A 20566-nucleotide genomic window follows, 5' to 3' on the forward strand; every position below is an offset into this window, starting at 1 on the left:
AAGAGCTACCACAATTATCATCTGACTGATCGGGTGGGGAGGGGACTTGAAGTTGGGAGAAGATATGAGCGGGGCGTTGGAAGCAGGACGGTTGAGCTGAGGTACACCTAGATGTTGAGCTTGGGACGATCAGAAAGGTATTTATTATAAATCAATAGTATTTCTTGAGTGCTTTCTGGGTCCAGAGCACTGTACTAAGCACTTCTAATGTACAATTCATCAACAGATAGAAACAGTCCCTGCCCAACAATGGGCTCACCCACTCAGCCTCACAGCACTTATGTACATACCTGGAATGTATTTATTTATATTAATGTCTGCCTCCTCCTCTAGCGTAAGAGTGAGCTGGGAAGTAATGGGTACAGCGAGCCATAAGTCAAATGGAGAGAAGTGGTGGAGAACCTCGAAGCAACTCAAAAAGCTTTCTGCTTGTTGCTGAGGGCGACTTGTACATTCCAAGCGCTTAGTACAGTGCTCTGCACAGAGTAAACGCTCAATAAATACTTTTAAATGGATGAATATGGATAACCGTTGGAGGGTTTGGAGGAGCGGAGAGGTATGCCGAGTGATGTTGCAAGAAATGGTCCGCAAAGCAGCCCGGAGTATGGACCCAGCGTGGGAGAAGGTGGAGGCAGGGAGAACAGTGAGGCGGCTGACACGCTAATCTATCGTGGTGTCAATCAATTGCATTTATTGAGGACTTACTGTGTGGCGAGCATCGTACTGAGCACTTAGCAGAGCACAATGTAAAATTGTCTGTAGACGTGTTCCCTGCCCACAGAGAGCTTTCAGTGCTGATGGAGAAACGGCCTTTAAAGGAATAAATAACTTCTGGACGTAGTACACAAATGTTGTGATGCTGAGAGTGGGGTGAATATCGAGTGCTTAAAAGGTACGGATCCGAGTGCATAGGTGAGTCATAGGAGAGGGAGTAAGGGAAAAGAGAATGCGGGAAGGCCTCTTGGAAGAGAGGTGATTTTAATAAGGCTGTGAAGGTGGGGAGAGTGGTGGTCCGTTGAAAATGGAGGGCTATGCTATGGCCAGAAATTGGACCAGGGTGGCACTGAAGGGGTCTTGTCTTATGCTGTTGAGTCTTTTCTGGCTCACAGCCATCCCCTAGAGACATCTCTCCCAGAACATACCACCTCCATCTGCAATCGTTCCAGTAGTGGATCCATAAAATCTTCTTGGTAAAAATAGGGAAGCGGTTTACCATTGTCTCCTTCCACGCAGTAAACCTGAGTCTCCGCCCTCGACTCTCATGCCACTGCTGCCCAGCACGGGTGAGTTTTGACTTGTAGCAGATTGCCTTCCGCTCGCTAGCCACTGCCCGAGCTAGGAATGGAATGGATAGGCCTCTGCTTGACTCTCCCTCCCTTAATCGAGACTGGTAGAGGACTGGAAACTCTCCAGATAGGCTCCTGCGAGGGGAAAAGAAGAGGTAGATCTGGTAAATGTGATGGAAGGGTAATTGACACCGGTTGACTGGGAAGTGTCAAGAATGACACCACATTGAGGGCAGATGGGTCACTGAGGATTGTGGTGGTATCCACCAAGATAGGAGAGTTTAAGAGGACTAGTTTGAAGTGGGAAAATGATTGGATATGCTAAGCTTGGATATGCTAAGCTTGGTGCGTCGGTCTGATGTCCACAATGCTATGTTCTGGAGGCAGGAGGAAAAGTGCAACTCTAAGGTAAAAAGTTGGGACTGGAGAGTTACATCTGGGAGCAGAGTGGATAGTTGATGTGAGCAGATAAACTCTTTGAGAGAATATAGAATGAGAAAATTAGGAGACCCAAAACAGAACTTTGTGGGACACCCACAGAGGATGACAAGAATAGAGGTGGAGGAAAAGATGATTGAACAGGATATACATTCTAATTCCAGATCTGGCACTTGCCTTTTTGACTTCGGGGAAGTCATTTAACTTCCCAGTGCCTCAGTTTCCCATCTGTTAATTGGGGATTCGATACATGTTCTCATCTAAAGGAAACTTCTCACCATTGGCTTTATAGCACTCAATCACCTTGCTCCCTCCTACGTACCTTCACTACTCTCTTACTCGAATCCAGCCTGTACACTTCGCTCCTCTAACACTAACCTACTCACCGTACCTCCATCTCATCTATCTCACAGCCGACCTCTCACCCATATCCGGCCTCTGGCTTGAAATGCCTTTCCTCCTCATATCTGATAAACAATTACTCTCCCCGCCTTCAAAGATGTGAAGACACATCTCCTCCAAAAGGCCTTCCCTGACTAAGCCCGCCTTTCTCCTTTCCCACTTCCTTCTGCTTAACCCTGACTTCCTCCCTTTATTCATCCCCCCTCATTTGTTCATTCATTCAATAGTATTTATTGAGCGCTTTCTGTGTGCAGAGCACTGTACTAAGCGCTTAGAATGTACAATTCAGCAACAGAGGCAATCCTTGCCCAACCACGGGCTCACCCACTCAGCCCCACAGCACTTAAGTACATACCTTTAATGTATTTATATTAATGTCTGTCTCCCCCTCTAGACTGTAAGCTTGTGGGAAAAGGAACGTGTCTGTTTATTGTTATATTGTACTCTCCCAAGTGCTTAGTACAGTGCTCTGCACACAGTAAGTGCTCACTAAATACTATCGAATGATTGAATGAAATGATTGACTGACTGACTATTTAGACTGTAAGCCCCATGAGGGTTAAGGACAAGGTCCGACCTGATATCTTATTTCTATCAGTGCTTACCTAGTAAGCGTTTAAAAAATAGCACAATAATTATTATTAAGGAGTAGTCAGTGAGTTAGGAGGAGAATCAGGTGAGACCCTTGTGATTAATGTAAGGTCTTAAACCGTTTCACTTAATATTTACCTCACTCTCACCCTTTACCTTACCTAACCTCACCCTTTACCTCACCCTCAGCCCCACAGCACTTATGTCAATATCCCTAATTTATGTAATTATTCTACGGCTGTCTGACTCCCCCTCTAGACTGTAAGCTCGTTGTGGGCAATCAATCAATCAATCAATAAATTATATTTATTGAGAGCTTACTGTGTGCCGAGCACTGTACTAAGCACTTGGGAGAATGCAATGTAACAGAGTTGGTGAACACATTCCTTTCTCACACTTGCTCACAATGATCCTACCGTCCAGTGGGGAGACAGAAATTAATATAAATAAGAAAATTATGGATAGGTACATAAGTGCTGTGGGACTGAAGAAGAAATGAATAAAGGGTGTGAATCCAAGTGCCAGGGCAACACAGAAGGGAGTGGGAGAAGAGAAATTAAGGGCCTAGTTGGGGAAGGCCTCTTAGAGGAGATGGGTCTTTAATAAGGTTTCGAAGAGGGGGAGAGTGATCCTCTGATGGATATGGAGAGGGAAGGAGTTTCAGTCAGGAGCAGGATGTGGCCAAGAAGTTGGAGGTGAGATAGACAACAACAAAGTACAGTGGACAAAGTACATTAGAGGAGCAAAGTTATAGTAGGAAAACAAGGAGAGAAGGTAGGAAGGAACAAGGTGATTGACTGCTTTAATGGTGATAAGGAGTTCCTCTTTGATGCAGAGGTGGATTGGTAGCCACTGGAGGTTCTTGAAGAGTGGAGATGCTTGGACTGATTGTTTCTGTAGGACAATAACCCAGGAAGCAGAGAGAAGTTTGGACTGGAGTGGAGAGAAACAGGTGACAGGGAGGTAAGCGAGGAGACATTACTAATCAAGGCAGAATAAGACAAGTGCTTGGTTTAAAGGAGTAGCACTTTGGTCAGGAAAGAAATTGCCAATTTTAGCAATGTTGAGAAGGTTGAACTAAAAGGATTTGGTGACAGATTGAATATGACGGTTGAATGAGACAGATGAGTCAAGGATAATGCCAAGGTTACGGGTTTGTGAAACAGGACGGATGGTGGTGCTGTTTAAGAAGGTCAGGGGGAGAAAAGGGTTTGGTTGGGAAGAGATAAATTCTGTTTAGGACACGTTAAGTTTGAGATGTCAGTATGATATCCAAATAGAGATGTCCTGAAGGCAGGAAGAAATGAGAGACTGCAGAGAAGGAGAGAGACCAGGGCTACAACTGTAGATTTGGAAATCATCCACATAGAGGTGATAGTTGAAGCCATGGGAGCAAATGAGTTCTCCAAGGGAGTGGGAGTAGATGGAGAATAGGAGATCCGGAACTGAGATTTGAGGCACTTCCACAGTTGGGGGTGGGAGGCAAAGGAGATGCTTCTGAAAGAGATGGAGAATAAGTGGCCATAGAAATAGGAGGAGAACCAGGAGACGTCAGTGTCAGTAAAGTCAAGGTTGGATAATGTTTCCAGAAAGGGGTGGTCATCAGTGTCAAAGGAAGCTGAGAGGTTGAGGAAACTTAGGATGGAGTAGAGGCCATAGGATTTGGCAAGTAGGAGGTCATTTGTGACCTTAGGAGGGTGGTTTCTGTGGAGTGAAGTGGACATAAGTAGCTTAGAGGAGGTCAAGAAGAGAACTGGAAGAGAAGAACTTGAGACAGTGAGTGTAGGAAACTCGCTCAAGAGGTTTAGAGAGGAATGGTAGGAGAGAGATGGGGCCACAACTGGAGAGAGCCATGGGGTCAAGGAAAGATTGTATTTAGGACAAGGCAAACCTAAGCTTGTTTGCAAGCAGTGGGGAAGAAGCCAATGGAGAGGGAACATTGAAGATGGCAGAAGGGGGGAAGTAGGGGGGAAGAAGGGAGGGGCCAAGTGCCTTGATAAGGTGCGAAGGGATGGGGTCAGATAAAAATAATAATGCTCATAATAATAAATGGTATCCGTTAAGCACTTGCTGTGTGCCAGAGAAGCTGTGTGGCTTAGTGGAAAGAGCATGGGCTTGAGAGTCAGAGGATGTGGGTTCTAATCCCACTTCTGCCACTTGTCAGCTCTGTGACTTTGGGCTAGTTACTTAACGTCTCTGTGCTTCAGTTACCTCATCTGTAAAATGGGGATTGAGACTGGGAGCCCCATGTGGGACAACCTGACTACCTTGCATCTACCCCAGCACTTAGAACAGTACTCGGTACATGGTAAGCACTTCACAAATGCCATCATTATTATACAAGGTAATTCAGCTGGACACAGTCCCTGTCCCACAAGGGGCTCACATTCTTAGTCCTCATTTTATAGATGAGGGAACTGAGTCCCAGAGAAATGAAGTGATTTGCCCAAGGTCAAACAGCAGACAAATGGTGGAGCTGGGATTAGAATCCAGGTTCTTCTGACTTCCAGGTCCGTGAGTTATTCACTAGACCACACGGCTTAGCAGAGCAGCACAGGTTGTGCAGATGGAGGGGGTGGATTTTGAGAGAAGGCAGGAGATCTTTTGAGATACTGCTTGGAAAGGTAAGAAAGCTGAAGAAAGGTCAGGAGGAGGAAGGGGCTGGACAGGAGCAGGGAAGATTATAGGAAGATATATATATATATATATATATATATATATATATATATATATATGTAAGTGCTGTGGATTGGGGGTGAGGTGAATATCGAGTGCCCAAAGGTCACAAATAGAAGTGCAGAGAAGACACAGAAGGGAGAAAGAGCTGGGGAAAAGAGGGCTTAATGAGGGAAAGCTTCTTGGAGGACATGTGACCTTAGTAATGCTTTGAAGGTGGAGAGAATGGTGATCTGGCATATATGGAGGGGGAGGGAATTCCAGGCTAGGGGGAGGATGTGGAAAAGGAGTCAGTGGTGAAAGAGACCAGATCAGGGTACGGGGAGGAAGCTGGGGCTAGAGGATCAGAATGTGAGGTGGGGAAGGGAGTTTGAGGAGGGAATTAAACATCTGGAACACCTTGGTGAGGGCCATGGGCATCAATCAAGATGGAGAAGTAATTTTGTGGAGTAGAGGAGGGGCAGAAGAGTTAAAACAGGCAAGATAATCTTGAGGTGGACAAGGTCGGCCTGATATCTGGATTTCTAACAGCAGTGCTCTGCGGCTTGTACACAAAAGTGAAGGAAGCAGAATGTGGAGGCGATCCAGGGCTGTGGGTTAGTGGTACGAGCTCAGTGAAGGGACAGAGGAGAGAAAGAGTTCAGTTCAATAGAGAGGATGGTGTTGAGAGCATCAATCTGATCATCAAGGGAAGGTAGTTTGGGTATGGAGATTATATGGTGCATGAACGGCACAAGAAATGTTTCTATCAATTCTATTGTCTGTACTCTCCCAAGTGCTTGGTACGATGATCTGCACACAGTAAGCACTCAATAAATGCTAGTGAGTAACTGATTGATTTCAAGGAGAAAGGAATAATCTCACTGTCAAAAGACAGCAGAGAAGCAAGGAGGAGTAGGGCAGAAGAGAGCTCCTAAGATTGGACTGTGAGGTTGTTGTGATTTTAGACTGAAGATTCAAATAATCCAATTGTAGTGTTTGAAGATGTGTAAAGGCAGGTGTGACAAAGCCAGGGAGTGTGGGTTGTATACAATGTGACAAAGAGAGAAAACAGTTGGCTCCCAAAGCTATGATAGTATAGAGGCACTGAGTTTGTTTGAGGAGAAGCATAGTGCAGTGATTAGAGCATGGGCCTGGGAGTCGGAAAGTGGTGGCTTCCAATCCCGGCTCTGCCACTTGTCTGCTGTGTGACCTTGGGTAAATCGCTTCACTTCTCTGGGCCTCAGTTACCTCATCTATAAAATGGGGATTGAGACTGTGAGTCCTGTATAGTGCAGGGACTATGTCCACCCCGATTTACTTGTATCCATTCCAGCACTTAGTTTAGTGTCTGGCACTTAACAAACACCACAATTATTCTTAATTATTATTGTTTGAAGGGAATCAATCAGAAATATTTACCAATCAATTATTCAGTGGCATTTATCAAGGCTCTTACTGTGTTCCAGGGACTGCACTAAGCATTTGGGAAAATAAAATTTGATAGAACAGATATGTTCCCTGCCCACATGATTTCCCTGTGGACCTTAACCTCATTGCAGGCAGGGAATGTGTCTGTTATATTGTTATATTGTACTTTCCCAAGTGCTTAGTACTGGACTCTGCACACGGTAAGCACTCAATAATTACAACTGAATGAATGAATGGTAAGCGCTCAATAAATAGTATTTATTTATTTTTATAGTATTTATTTATTGATAATAGTACAATCAATAATAGTATAATTATTATTATTATTACAGATGAGGTAACTGGGGCACAGAGAAATTAAGTGACTTTCCCAAGGTCACAGAGCAGACAAATGGCAGAGCTGGGATTCGAACTCAGGTCCTCTGACTTCCAGGCCTGTTCTCTTTCCACAAGGTCATGCTACTTCTCAGCCAGCTGCAAGAGAAGCAGACTCTTGGGTTATTCCAGGAATTGGAGATTGGTAGGTGCAAGAACTAGAGAGGGTAATGAATGGGCTTTATGTATCAGTATAACAGACACATTCCCTGCCCACAACAATATTTTTTTTGCAAGGGAAATAGGAGCTTGTACAGTTAAAAAACCTTATTTATAGTTCTTTTTATCCATTATTAATCCATTATTTGTCAAGGCTCACTATCAGTTGAGAGTCTACTACATGCAGTACTCTGGAGAATGCTGCAGAAGACTGTTCAATCATATTTATTGAGCACTTACTGTGTGCAAAGCACTGTACTAAGCATTTTGAAGAATATAATGTAACAACAGACACATTCCTTGCCCACAGTGAGTTCACAGACTAGAGGAGGAGACAGACATTAATATACATAAATAAATTCATAAATTACAGATATATACATATGTACTGTGGGATGGGAGGGAGGATGAATGAAGGGAGAAAGCCACTGTTCTAGGGGCTTGGAAGAATTCAATAAAAGTAGACAAAAAGTTCCTGCCTTTGAGGATCTTACTTTCTAATGGAGTGAGCCCCCTTGCCCCAGTGACCTGGCCACTTTCTTTATTATAAAATTGGTACTATCAGGAGTGATCTCCCTAAAATCTCTCCAGCACCTCACTAGTCTCTCCCCACTCCTGTCCCTTCTTCAACTCCCCCCTCTTTCCCAGCAGTAACTTTAGAGGAGATCTGCCTTCTCTGAAATCCACCTCCCCAAGCCTGCACATGTGACTGAATTCCTTCACACCTTATCAAGACATTTGCCCCCTCCATCCTTACCTTCCTAACTGTCATCTTCAACTGTTCACTCTCCAGTAGTTTCTTCCTCTATGCTTTCAAACATGCCCATTTCTCCCCTATGCTAAAAAAAAACCCTCCTTTGACCCCACGGCTCCCTCCAGTTATCACCCCATCTCCCTCCTACCATTCCCCTCCAAACTCGTTGAGCGAATTGTCAAACCCACTGCCTCAAGTTTTTCTCTTCCAATTCTCTCTTTGACCTCCTACAATCTGGTTTCTGTCCCCGTCACTCCACAGAAACTTCCCTCTCAATGGTCACGTATGAGCTCCTTCTTGCTAAATCATACGGCCTCTACTCCATTACTAATCCTCCTTGACCTCTCAGCTTCCTTCCACACTGTCGACCATTCCCTTATCCTGGAAATATTAACCAACCTCGCCTTCAATGACACTGTCCTCTTCTAGGTCTCCCCCATCTCTCTGGCCACTCATTCTCAGTCTCTCTCACCGGCTCCTCCTCTGCCCACCACCCCCTAACTCTGGGTGTCCCTCAAGGTTCAGTTCCAGGTCCCCTTCTTTTCTCCATACACACCCATTCTCTTGGAGAACTCATTCATGCGCCCAGCTTCAACTACCCCCTCTATGTATATGATGCCCAAATCTACCTCTCCAGCCCTGATCTCCCTCCCTCTCTGCAGTCTTGCATTTCCTCCTGCCTTCAAGACATCTCTACTTGGATGTCCTCCCATCATCTCAAACTTTATATGTGTTAATATGTCTAAAGCAGAACTTCTTATCTTCCCACTCAAGCCCTCTTGACCCTGTTAGTTTCCCGTCACTATAGATGGCACCGCCATCCTTCCTGTTTCACAAGCCTGTAACCTTGGCGTTCTCCTTGACTCCTCTCTCTCATTCAACCCACATATTCAATCTATCACTAAATCCTGTCGGTTCCTTCGACACTGTCGACCATGTCCTTATCCTGGAAACATTATCCAACCTCGGCTTCACTGATGCTGTCCTCTCCTGGGTCTCCTCCTATCTCTCTGGCCACTCATTCTAAGTCTCTTTCACTGGCTCCCCCTTGGCCCCCTACCCTGTAACTGTGGGTGTCCCTCAAGGTTCAGTTCCAGGTCCCCTTCTTTTCTCCATACACACCCATTGTCTACTAAAATCTGCCCCTTCCTCTTCATCCAAACTGCTACTACGGTAATGAAATCGCTATCCTCGCCCTCCTTGATTACCACCTCAGCCTCCTTGCTGACCTCCCAGCCCCCTTTTCGCCCCGCTCCAGTCCACACTTCATTCTGCTCACCAGACCATTTTCCTTCAAAAACATTCAGACCATGTTTCTCCACTCGTCAAGAACCTCCAGTGGCTGCCTATCCACCTCTGCATCAAACAGAAACTGCTGACTATTGGCTTTAAAGCAGTCAATCACCTTGCTCCAACCTACCTCACCTCGCTACTCTCCTACTACAACCCAGCCCGCACACTTCACTCCTCTAAAGCCACCCTACTCAATCTCAATCCTCAGTCTCATCTACCTCGCCACCGAGCTCTCACCCACATCCTGTCTCTGACCTGGAATGCCCTTCTTCCTCATATCTGTCGGATAATTGAGCATGGACCTGGGAGTCAAAGGTAGTGGGTTCTAAAACCAACTCTACCACATGTCTGCTGTGTGACCTTGGGCAAGTCACTTCACTTCTCTGGACCTCAGTTACCTCATCTGTAAAACAGGGAGTGAGACTGGGAGCCCCAGGTGGGACAGGGACTGTGTCCAACCCGCTTTGCTTATATCCACCCCAGAGTTTAGTACAGTGCCTGGCACATAGTAAGTACTTAATAAATACCTCAATTATTATCAGCACTTAGAGCAGTGCTTGACACATAGTAAGCGCTTAACAAATACCATAATTATTGTTATTCCCCAACATCAAAGCCTTATTGAAGACACATCTCCTCTAAGAGGCCTTGCCTAAGTCCTCTTTTTATTTTCTTCAACTCCTTTCTGTGTCATCCCAACTTGCTCCCTTTATTCATCCCTGCCACCCAGCCCCCTAGCACCTATGAAGATATCTGTCATTTATTTATTTATTTATATTAATGTCTGTCTCCCCTTCTAGACTGTGAGCTGGTTGTGGGTAGGGAATATGTAATAATAATAATAATAATAATGTTGGTATTTGTAAAGTGCTTACTATGTGCAGAGCACTGTTCTAAGTGCTGGGAGAGATACAGGGTGATCAGATTGTCCCATGTGAGGCTCACAGACTTCATCCCCATTTTACAGATGAGGTAACTGAGGCACAGAGAAGTGAAGTGACTTGCCCACAGTCACACAGCTGACAAGCCAGGATTCGAACCCATGGCCTCTGACTCCCAAGCCCGGGATCTTTCCACTGAGCCACGTTGCTTCCCAGGTACTCTCCCAAGTGCTTAGTACAGTGCTCTGAACACAGTAAGCTCTCAATAAATACAACTGAGTATTATTGTGGCTTTTATTAATAATAATAATAATAATAATAATGATGGTATTTGTTAAGTGCTTACTATGTGGCAAGCACTGTTCTAAGCGCTGAGGTAGATACAAGGTCATCAGGTTGTCCCCTGTGGGGCTCACAGTCTTAATCCCCATTTTACAGCGGTAACTGAGGCACCAAGAAGTTAAGTGACTTGCCCAAAGTCACACAGCTGAGAAGTGGCAGAGCCGGGCTTAGAACCCATGACCTCTGGCTCCCAAGCCCCTGCTCTTTCCACTAAGCCACGCTGCATCTATACATCTATATATATATTTCTCTCTATATATATAAATATTCATGATTTTTCAGTTCACTCAGCATATTTTTGGAAAACTGATTTCTTTGTAGCTCTTCTCCTTAGGTTGCTTAGATGATTTGGGGAATCATACAAATTAGTTATATATATTGTCACACCCTAGGTTACAAGCTGCTTACAGGACACACAGTCTAGACAATCATCCTGGACTCTTGGCTGGCAACCATAAGCCTGGCATTGGACCAAATACTACAGGTAAATCCATTCCCTCTTCCCACTATCCTTGCTCCTGCTCCTTTCTTGTTTCCAGAAACAAACTGAGTGGAGAAAGAAGGAAAGGGGGAGCAGGGCTGGATTTACAAGGTCATTATTACTTATCTGTACTCTCTGGCCTTCTCATCGGGGCTGGTTCTGGAATGGAACCTAATTAACTGAATATAAATCTAGGTGCAAATACACTTCACAATAAACCATTCATGATAAAGTTATATTCTTAAGTAACATAACCCAATCCTGAGCTATGCCTGAAAACTCTCTTCAAGTCCATTTTCACAATTTTGGATAACATATTGTATTTTCAGTTTAAATCATAGCACTTGGTTATTTGAAATGTCTGCCATAGACTCGCATTTACATGTTAGTATCGTAGCCCCTTTTCTCTTCGTCCTTCTGTTGGTTACCTCGCGGTGGCACTAATGATTCACAAATATCCTCGGAGGAGGAAAAAAATCATTTTGTACTATGGTGATTCTACCACTTGGGGTCAGTTAAGTATAAACTCGTGTTTCTCTCCTGACTGAAGTCAAAGCTTTTCTTTAAAAAAAAAAAAAAAGATTTTTCCCCCAAAATGTGTGAAAATTACTGGATCCTTCTCTTCTAGATCTGAAAAACTCTGAAATTTGAATTCGGAAGCTTGGACACGGCGGCTGTTTGGGAGTGTAGCCGTGTACTGGTTAGTGTCAGAATGGTTTACCTACTGGCCCGCAGTTGAGTGATGAAGGGTTATGGGACAGTGCTCTGCTTTCTTCTGAGCACAACATAGAGGACCTTCTACAAAGAGCTACTGTACATGGAAAAAGCTTGTCTATGCCAATTGCCGTTCTCATTTTTAGACCATGAGTCCGTTGATGGGCAGGGATGGTCTTTATCTGTTGCCGAACTGTACATTCCAAGCGCTTAGTACAGTGCTCCGCACACAGTAAGCGCTCAATAAATACGATTGAATGAATTAACGACCTTAGAAATCGGAATGGAATCCTGGCCATTCGCTAGTTTTTTCTTTGCCGACAGGGACTTTGGTAGTGATTTCTAAATATTCAAATATAGGATTTTCGAGACAAAGTGGCGATAAATAGGATGTTAGTTAAAGAAGGCTCGAATATTTGTTACTTTTTTTTCTTCCAACTGCAATTTATCTGGCTGACCTGAGGTGAGTCATTGCATTATTTGGGGGCAACAGACCATATCCCTCAAAATACTTGCTGGCAAAATTTATAGGAAGTTTTGGAACAATTTTTGTTAGAAATGTTCCTTAACCAATATGATGTGCCCTTGTTAGACAGGAAAAATCAGCTGAATGCCACACTGAACTAACTTGGACAATCTCCCGAATTCATCATCTTACATGGCAGGAGAATTCATGGTACTATGAATGGTGAGGTCTGAGTTTTCATAACAGTTGATTATACCTCGTCAATTAATCAATGTTATTTATTAAATGTTTACTAGGTACAGAGCACTGTAATAAGTATTTGGGAGAGTACACTACAGCAGAATTAACAGATATGTTCCCTGACCATAATGAACTTAAATTCTAGAAGGGGAGACTTTTTTTTCAACGAAAGGAACATTTTAAGGAAAAAGAAAATGAACGACCAGGTTGCTTTCCTCTGTTTCAAAGCCAAATCAGAAGTTCACATGGTTCTACATTTAAAATTTATGCTGGTCTTTCAATGCTCTGCTTGCCAAAACACTAAAGCAAAGTGACACATACACAGTTTTTGATCTAGGCCCTGGAATCTCATGCAGGGATGGAAATGTGCAGGGATCATTTTTCAAACTTTAAACTTTAAAGAAGCAGTTTGGCTTAGTGGAAAGAGCATGAATTGAGAGGAGTCAGGTTCTAATCCTAGCTCTGCCACTTGCCTATAGTGAGACTAAAGTCACTTAACTTCTCTGTGCCTCAGTTAAGTCATCTATTAAATAGTGATATAATACTTGTTACCCTTCTACTTAGACTGTGAGTCCTTTGAGGGACTGGGACTGTGTCCGACATGATTAAATTCAATCAATCCATCAGTCATATTTGTTGAGTGCATACTGTGCACAGAACACTATACTAAGGGCTTGGGAGCATACAATATAATAGAATTAGTAGCCATGTTCCCTGCCCAAGACGAGGTTACCGTCTAGAGGGAGATACAGATAGAAACGCCCTGGGCATGTCACTCCCCTCCTTAAAATCCTCAGTGGTTGCCTATCAACCTCTGTACGAAACAAAAACTTCTCACTCTGATCTTCAAGGCTCTCCATCACCTTGTCCCCTCCTACCTCTCCTCCCTTCTCTCTTTCTACTGCCCACCCCGCACGCTCTGCTGTTCTGCCGCCCACCTCCTCACCATCCCCCATTCCCACCTATCCCACTGTCGACCCCTGGCCCACGTCCTCCCGCTGTCCTGGAATGCCCTCCCTCCTCACCTCCGACAATCTAATTCTCTTCCCCTCTTCAAAGCCCTACAGAGAGCTCACCTCCTCCAAGAGGCCTTCCCAGACTGAACTTCCCCTTTTCCCTCTGCTCCCTCTGCTGCCTCTCTGCACCCCCTTCACCTCCCCTCAGCTAAGCCCTCTTTCCCCCCTTTCCCTCTGCTCCTCCCCCGCTCCCTTCCCTTCCCCTCAGCACTGTGCTCATTTGTATATATTTTTATTACCTTATTTTGTTAAGGAGGTGTACATCCTCTTGATTCTATTTATTGCTATTGTTTTTGTCTGTCTCCCCCAATTAGACTGTAAGCCCATCAATGGGCAGGGATTGTCTGTATCTGTTGCCGAATTGTACATTCCAAGAGCTTAGTACAGTGCTCTGTATAAAGTAAGCACTCAAATACTATTGAATGAATATTAACATAAAGAATAATTACAGATATATAAGTGCTGTAGGGCTGAGGGAGGGGTGAATAAAGGGTGCAAATTCAAGTGCAAGGGCAACACAAGAAGGAAGACGAAGAAGAGGAAATGGGGGCTTATTTAGGGAAGGCCTCTTGGAGGAGTTGTGCTTTTAATAAGGTTTTGAATGTGGGGAGAGTGATCGTCTACTGGAAGAGTGAGGGCGTTCTAGGCCAGAGGCAGGATGTGGGAGAGAAGTCAGCGGCGAGATAGACAAGCTCGAGGTACAGTGAGTCGGTTGGCTTTAGAGCAGCAAGGTGAGGTAGGAAGGGGCAAGGTGACTGAGTGCTCTGAAGCCAGTGGGAAGGAGCTTCCATTCATTCATTCAATAGTATTTATTGAGCACTTACTATGTGCAGAGCACTGTGCTAAGCCCTTGGAATGTACAATTCGAAACAGATAGGGACAATCCCTGCCCATCTGCTGTGGAGGTGGATGGGCAACCACTTGAGGTTCTTGAGAGGTTGGGAAACACGACTGAATTGGAGTGGTGAGAGACAGAAGGCAGGGAGTCAGCGAGGAGGATGATGCAGCAATCAAGGTCTATTTACCCCAACCAACTTGAATCTACCCAAGTGCTTACTTAGTACAATGCCTGGCATATAATAGGCTCTTAAGAAACACCGCAATTATTATAAATATTATTATTTAAATTGATGTATTCTCCGGCCACATGCTAAAAGCTTCCCCGAGCAAAAAGAATGGACCCACTTCCTCCTATCTGTAATTTATTTTGTGTCTGTGAGCCCCATGTGGGAAAACGATTGTGTCTGGCCTGATTATCTTGTATCAACCCTAGTGCTTAATGTGGTGAGCCCACAACAAAGCTGCCTTGTTAGTGACTGTTTGTGATTCTATGAACTAGAAGAAGAAAGAGAATGGCGAAGGCACTGATGGGCTCTACCTGAGGGCAGGTGATTGCGGGCCTGTGGGGATGGAGCATGGAGGGAGTCGTCGTGGATTTCTCTCCTTGTCTGGGAAAGTCCTGGACCAATCAGTGGATTTCTCTCCTTGTCTGGGAAAGTCCTGGACCAATCAATGACACTGCCACGTAGGCCACAGCTGCCATGCATAAGGCAGATAAAAGGCTCTCGCTTGAAATCGCATAGGGTACCTGAAGGCAGCACGGAAACACACAGAGAAGCCCAGAAGGCAGCCCAGAGAAGTAAGCAATGAAGCAGCAGGAGAGCAGCACTCAGAGAAGCAACAGAAGGCAGCAGCACTTGGAAGCAGAAAGAAGCATTGACAGCATGGGCTCCTTTGACCACAAACTGGTATTAAACCCTTGGTGGAGTGGAGCGAGTGAGTTTGTGTATGTGTCACTCCCTCGCACGTTGGTAAAACAAAGTAAAAAACTTTCCACAGTAACCTTGATGATCAGCGTTGTAGTTTGACTTTACTACACATCACTGAGGCTGCCCTGGTCCAGGAAGGTTAGTATGAGCCAGTGGGGGCTTGTGACACTTAATACTGTGCTTGGCACATAGTAAGCACTTAATGAATGCTTTTGTTATTATCATTATTATTATTATGCTCCTGGAGGGCAGGGACCATATGTAAAGATTCAACTGAATGCTTCCAAGCTCTTAATACTATGCTCTGCATAGAGTACATGCTCAATAAATACTACATTTTGAACACTTCAGTATTAATAATAATGCTGGTATTTGTTAAGAGCTTACTATGTGCAGACCACTGTTCTAAGCACTGAAGTAGATACAGGGTAATCAAGTTGCTCCACGTGAGGCTCACAGTTAATCCCCATTTTACAGATGAGGGTATTTAGGCCCAGAGAAGTTAAGTGACTTTCCCACAGTCACACAGCTGACAAGTGGCAGAGCTGGGATTTGAACCCATGACCTCTGACTCCCAAGCTTGGGCTCTTTCCACTGAGCCACGCTGCTGTTTAGACCTTAATATTTCAAGTTCCACTTTCTTTGCAGTATAAATTTGATACTATCACTAGGTCTGGTAAAAACTGATCAACATTAATCAACATTAGGGCGAGTAAAAACTGAAGGTGAGAAATTCCCTTTTTTATGGTATCTCCTAAGCGCTTACTATGTGCCAGGCACTGTTCTGTACTGTATTGAGAAGCAGCATGGCCTAGTGAATAAAATACAGACCTGAGAGTCAGGAGGTTCATGGGTTTGTATACTGGCTCTGCCACATGTCTGCTGTGTGACCTTGGGCAAGTCACTTAACTAGGAGAAGCAGAGTGGCTCAGTCGAAAGAGCATGGGCTTGGGAGTCAGAGGTCATGAGTTCTAATCCTGGCTCCACCACTTGGCAGCTGTGTGACTTTGGGCAAGTCACTTAACTTCTCTCGGCCTCATTACCTCATCTGTAAAACGGGGATGAAGACTCTGAGCCCCACATGGGACGACCTGATCACCTTGTATCCCCCCTCCAGCGCTTAGAACAGTGCTTTGTACATAGTAAGCGCTTAATAAATACCAACATTATTATTACTTAACTTTTCTGTGCCTCAGTTCCCTCATCTGTAAAATGAGGATTAAGACCATGAGTCTCATGTGGGACAGGGACTGTTTCCAATCCAACTGTCTTGTGTCTACTCCAGTTCTTAGAATAGTGCCTGGCACATAGTAAGTACTTCACAAATACGGTAATTATTATTAAGTATTATTATTATTATTGCCATGTAATGGAGTAGCTGCAAGCTAATCCAGCTGGACACAGTACCTGTCCCATGTGGGCTCAGTCTTAATCACTGTTTCATAGATGAGATAACTGAGGCATAGAGAAACTAAGTGACTTGCCCAAGGTCACAAAGCGGACAAGTGGCAGCGTCAGGATTAGAACTCAGGTCCTCTGACTCCCAGGCCTATGTTCTTTCCGCTAGTCCACGCTGCTTCCAACCAGCAGTGCATTGTCCAAAACCTATGAAAAATTGTGAATTATGCAGGCCTCTCTCTCTTTATCCTTCCCATTCTAACTTGTTCTCCTTTCTATCCCTCTCTGGCAGAGTGTTGAGGGGCAGAAAAACAGCGTTGCCTAGTGGTTAGAACATGGGCCTGGGAGACAGAAGGACCTGGCTTCTAATCCCAGTTCTGCCGCTTGTCTGCTGTGTGACCTTCGGCAAGTCACTTAACTCCTCTGTGCCTCAGGTACCTCTTCTGTAAAATAAAGAGTAAAACTGTGAGTCCCACGTGGGACATGGACTGTGTCCACCCTGATTAGTGTGTAGCTACCCCAATTTTAGAACTGTGCCTGGCCCCTAGTAAGCGCTTAACAAATACCATTTAAAAAACAGTCTATTTTTCTATTCTTTGAAGCAAGGGTAAAAGTTTAGTGGTGGAGGATGGTGAAATCCTTGCCCAGACCATGGGTTTTGGAGATTAACTCTATGCCCCTTACTATGGTGCATTGAATTGGCTTTATTTGTTCTAAGCTATTGAAACTATCTTGTGACTTCATAAATTGTGCACTCAACACAGTTGTCATCATCCACCAATATTTATTGAGTGCGTACTGTGAGCCTGGCCCACTAGAACTATTAGAATTTACAGAATACCCTTAATTCAGTTAGTTTGCCTCCTGTCTCTGGTACCTTTATAAGGGGAGGACACAGAATTTCTGTTATTTTCAATGTAACACTTATCATTTTGAGTGTTCTGGATTTCTTACAAGTGAAATAACAACTACAATACTATATTAAAATGATTTTTTAGTATTTACCACTTGGACAACTAGAATGTTATTTTTGCATTATTACCTTTCATCTCTGTGGATCATCTTGAGTTGATAGAAACAAGGAATCAGATTCTTTCTCTGAAGTTTCCCCCTTCTTGTGTTGACTAGCCTCTTGTGGTAAGTCCAGCATCTTTGCATTTTACCTCTTTAGGGTTTTGAGGAGTCATTCCATAAATAGCACCCACATGGACTGGAGTTAATGAAACTCAGTGACTCGGCACATAGTAAGCGCTTAACAAATACCAACATTATTATTACTTATATTCATAGATAACAAACTCCTTGAACAGGAGTTATGTCATAAAATAAAATGCAGCTTTTCCCTCTTACTGGAAAATATTTAAGCCCATATTTATATTCCATCATTTTAGCCTCTTTCTTAGTTCCCGTGGGTTACTCCTAACTTGTCAACTTCCTCCCTCACACACTTTCCCAGTGCAATTGACTATTGTAGCTTCAAATTACACCCAGATCAGCCCGTTTTCATCCTTCATTCCTTCATGTAGCATGAGAGACAGCGTGGTCTATTAGAAAGAGCTTGATCAGGACACTTGATTCTAGTTCCAATTCTGCCACTAGTCCACTGGGTGACCTTGGGTAAGTTACTTAAACTTTCTGGGAGTGGTTTCCTCTGCTTTCAGTGAAATTACTGATACCTGCTTTCCCCAACCAAATGGAGATACTAAATGAGGTCATTGATTTGGAAGGGCTTTGGGAAAATCAAAATGCTCTACAAATACAAGGCATGAATATATCCCCAGGCCATCTATAACATGGGCTCGTGACTACTATGACTATTGGAGATTGAGACCGTGAGCCCCATGTGGGACAGGGACTGTGTTCAACCCAATTTGCTTGTATCCAACATTTAGTGCAGTGTCTGGCACATAGTGTTTAAAAATGCCAGAATTGTTACTTATTATTATATCCCCTGATCATTTATAGCACGGGCTGCAGGCTACTCACGTTCCCTGCATGGAATGGTTCTATATTCAGCCATACTTTGCAAAGGGCAATACTCTCTCTTCCTCACACTTTCTTCTGGAGAAAGATTTATGTTTGCCATTTCAGATACTCAATCAGTCATATTTATTGGGTGCTTACTGTGTGTTAAGCACTGTTAAGCACTTGGGACTGTACAGTATAACAGAGTTGGTAGACGTGTTCCCCACCCACAAGGTGCTTACAGTCTAGAGAGGTTTACAATCTAGAAGGATCGATAATGACTAGATGTAAAACGATCACCTCAGTCATTTAAAAATGACTAACAAAGCTGTTTTCTCAACTGTTAATTAAATTGGATATTCCATTTGCTCTATGGACCTTTCAATTGGTTTCAATCCTATCGCCATGTTGTTTTGTTCTTACCACATTCTGTCTCTTTGACATCCAAAAGGCATTCTAGCCATTTCTTATTCTTTTTTTTTCTTTTGTTCTTCCTTATTATATATCCTTCCCTCACAGAACAATGAACTGCTTAGATAGCAAAATTAAATGAAGCATTCAGCTCTGGGTCAACAGGAGAATTCCTTGGCAGCGGCTAGGGTTTTCCAGGGGCAGACTGGCACCTAGCCTCGTTCTTCTAGGACTTGGCTGATACTGAGAAGGAGTTCATAATTATTGGCTTGTTCTTCCTGCATGTGCAACCAGAGTACAGTCATTAGTCTGATTTCATATTTTTGTGCCATTTTCTTGCTTGTGACTTAATTCCTCAGGAGTTTGTTATTCAGCATCTGAGGAGTTTGGATGCCACTTTGAGACAACTTCACCCTATCAGTAGTGAAATTTTGCAATCTTTCAGGTTCTGATTATTCCAAAAATGGATACCAACTACAGCAGCAGAAAGATATTCTTTAGGGCTTACTGTCAAATGATGATATAACAAATGAATAGCAAGCAGATAGCTACATGATTAATGCATATATATACTGCAGGACCTCAGTGATGACACAAGAGGGAAAAAAATAATCCTAGAGAAAATTGTAAAAAGAAGTGGTGTAGTTTAGTTCTCCTGATCCCTGGTGCCTAATAGAGAAGTTTTCCAAAAGACAAACTCTTATCAAAGAAGAAAACTCTTATCAAAGAAGAGGAAAAGAATCAGTCCTCTAGGGACCTGCTGTCAGTCATAAAGAATCAGCATTGCCTAGTGGCTAGAGTCAGAAGGACCTGGGTTCTAGTCCCATCCCTACCACTGGACTGCTGAGTGACCTTGGCCAAGTCTCTATTTCTCTGTATCTCAATTACCTCATCTGTCAAATGGGGATCAACACTATGAGCCCCAAGGAGGACATGGACTGTGTCCAACCTGATTATCTTATATCTACCCCAGTGCTTAGAACAGTGCCTGGCACATAGTAAGTACTTAACAAATGCCATTTTTTTTTTAAAAAAAGGCAATTTGCTGACTCAATCAGGACTCAAACCTGAGTTTGCAATTTCCACAGCAAAAAAGAAAACAAAATCTCAAAATAAATTTCAAAGAAATCTTGCTATTGTTCAACAATGACAAGTTCTAAAATCTGGAAGGGATATGCTTTCCCATGTACCCATTACTTATATTTTACTGGATTTTGATTGTTGGCACTGAGGAGAGAGTATTAGACTCTTCTTGTATGGGGGGAAAAGATCAACTCTCTATGCCTACTAGATATGACTTTCAGGTTCTTAATCTGAAACCACAAATGAACCATCCAGCTGTGAAAGCGACTTAGACTGGGTGTTGGCAGAGCCAAGGAAGAAAATAGTAGTAGTAACATTTACTGAGCACCCGCTTGGTGCAGCACAATTTATTAGGTGACTGCGAAGTATAGAGTAACAAAATGACTCATTCCTGCCCAAAAGTTGTTTATCAAGGG

General features: G+C 43.7%; 1 non-coding gene across 1 annotated transcript; it reads right to left on the minus strand.

Moving 5' to 3' along the window:
- Positions 1-1293: 1293 nt before the first annotated feature.
- Positions 1294-1431, minus strand: LOC114816105. Its single transcript, XR_003763889.1, has one exon. It is a non-coding gene; the product is annotated as a small nucleolar RNA SNORA7 (small nucleolar RNA).
- Between the last annotated feature and the right edge of the window lie 19135 nt (positions 1432-20566).

This window comes from Ornithorhynchus anatinus, chromosome 1 (assembly GCF_004115215.2).
Source record: "Ornithorhynchus anatinus isolate Pmale09 chromosome 1, mOrnAna1.pri.v4, whole genome shotgun sequence".
NCBI lineage: Eukaryota > Metazoa > Chordata > Mammalia > Monotremata > Ornithorhynchidae > Ornithorhynchus > Ornithorhynchus anatinus.